Genomic DNA, 2,500 nt, shown 5'->3' on the forward strand with positions numbered 1-2,500 from the left:
CAATAAATACAGTGCAAGGTATAATTTGTAGCTGCATGGGATTGCTTACTCAAGTTTCCGCCGAAAAAAGCCTGCTATCACCTGGCACAAAAAAACAAATCCGAATGATGCAGTCTCCCGTTTCTCTATGTCACCTTCAGAGTCACTGTCGTCATCATCATTATTAAATTCATCAACGTAAGTATCCTCATCAGTATCCTCCTCGAGGTCTTCGCCCTCTTCACTAGACCCATAACAATCGCTAGGCCGAAGGTCTTGCAAATTGGTAGGGTACGTTCAAGGACGTTTCATTTCAAAGGCCTGACACTCTTACTATGGCGCCTTGCCCAATACCTCGTATAAGCTTCTGCTTTTTGAGTGATTGCATTGGTTGCAGTGGGTTTAGGGCAGTCGATTCGTGCGAGTGAAGCCGCGTTAGCGGTAGGGATGTTGTAGGGAGGGAGCTTTGAGGTTCAAAAACCAGTCTGTTAGCATCAAGAAGGTCCTCAGTTTCACATGGCAGTGGCCAGGAATTTTGAGCAGAGCTAATGCCTGATAACCTTTGATAATGCAAATCCCATTCACACCAAGGACTCTTTATCTCCCATTCCCAGTAACAGAATCCCAGTTCCCAGTGATATAATCTCATTTTCAATGAAAGAAATTGTTCTCAATACGATGCAAAACTTGAGGATTTAGCTTGTTATCGCTTGTCACTCGTCATTTCGTTTATCCGATCAAATAAAAGATGTATTTATTACTTCATTTACAACCTTCATTCAAATACCGCCACTTCGCCCATGTTAGAGATGAGACTATATTTCTTCAAAAACCAAATTGTTTGTCTTTGCTTCTAAGGTAATTCAAATAATTAGCTGACTTGTCCTAGTAACTGAGTTTAGTTCAGTTCCTCATCTAAATCCTGCGAAAGAAGAATAAAGCAAAAATATGGAACGATTTTCGCATTCTAAGTTTATTTTTGACAACTGGTCGCACCAAGATGATTCCCAGGCCCTATCCTTTTTTCATTTCCTCTTAAATTAACAATTTGATGGGTTCGTTGTGAACGAGACGACTTCCTTGTCAACTTGCCAAATTAAGCTCTCTCTTATTTGACAGTAACCATTACCTAAAGATTAACAAATTGTATCAATCGATGAAAACTTTGGCCAGGTGGACCATTTACGACCAAATCAGTCACAATCGACCAAAATGACTTGAATGCCTTATCCTGTTGTCATTTCCTCCTTAATGAACACGTTGATGAGCTCTTTGTGTATAGGTCTACTTTTGGGGCAACTTGCCTTCTTAAACTATAGATCATTTTTTCTTCTATTCGGTAAAAAACCTTATGCAGGTACTCTCGGATAAAGCCATTTCGGCGCCGTGAACATTTCAAAGCCTTTCACTAGGTAGTACTTAACAGAAAAGAGGAGGAATTGCTCGTATTTAAAGGTAAGTATTATGCTTGAGATGGATACTAATCCTTTAATTGACTAAGAGTATTTTTTCGATGATGAATTCGGCACACTGGCTTGGCAACTCTCCAAAATCCTAAAAGATTGGACCCTTTTCTACTAAAGCACAGTAGATTGTTGTTAGCTTAGCCATTAAACTAGGTGTAGAAGGGAAATGTCCTGTACACTGTTAAGACTAAAATGCTGTAACATTCAGACGCTCAAGTTCACTCAAGGCAAAACACTCCCTCCCTAACACAATCTCCTGCTATTTTTTCTCATCCCCCGGCCATAAAGTTTATCTACCTATAGATGCCTATTGGGCTCCTTTGACTGTTGGTGATTTACCAAAGTGACGAAAATGCAATGAAGTCTGCGATGAGGAGTTCGAGCGCAAATCCCAGAAGAATTTTCAAAGCAACCCTTAACTCGTGGGATCAGCGCGAGATAAAACAAATAAAGTTTTCGCCCTTGTGAAGACTCCAGGGTTCTGCAAGCACTAAAAGGTGCTGCTGACAGAGCTTCGATTTGAACATGAATCAAGTTCTGCTCTTAAACGGGTTATCAAAAAGGAAATATTAATGCTAGTTTATCATCTAACTTTCTCGAGAACTCGGCTCAAAATTTTATAATTTGTTGGAATTTTGTTGTCAGTTCACTTTAATTTACAAAATGAAACATTTGCACAGAATTATTTTGATTACTAGCAGTAGCGGTGATCTTTGAACAAAGTTAATCTGTAATAGTTGAATGCTTTTATTTTCTCAAGAAGCCCCCAAAATCTTATGAGTAACGTAGTAACAAATGATTCGGCGAACAATCCTTATCCCCGATACATTTGTTTTTAGAATAGATCTAACTCTTGGCAGAAGTCATAACGAGGAAGCCTTCTACAAAATTCTTAGTACAGCACAGAAATGTTACTAGATTATAAGCCGTGATTTTCCTTTGAAGGTATATAAGGTTGCAAATGATCAGTAAGTTCTCTTGCACCATTTATCATGTTAAATAAAGTTCTGATTCGATCCCTTCACAAAACGTCGATTTTCATCTTTTAATGGGTG

Source organism: Montipora foliosa, chromosome 3 (genome assembly GCF_036669935.1).
Source record: "Montipora foliosa isolate CH-2021 chromosome 3, ASM3666993v2, whole genome shotgun sequence".
NCBI classification, from domain to species: domain Eukaryota; kingdom Metazoa; phylum Cnidaria; class Anthozoa; order Scleractinia; family Acroporidae; genus Montipora; species Montipora foliosa.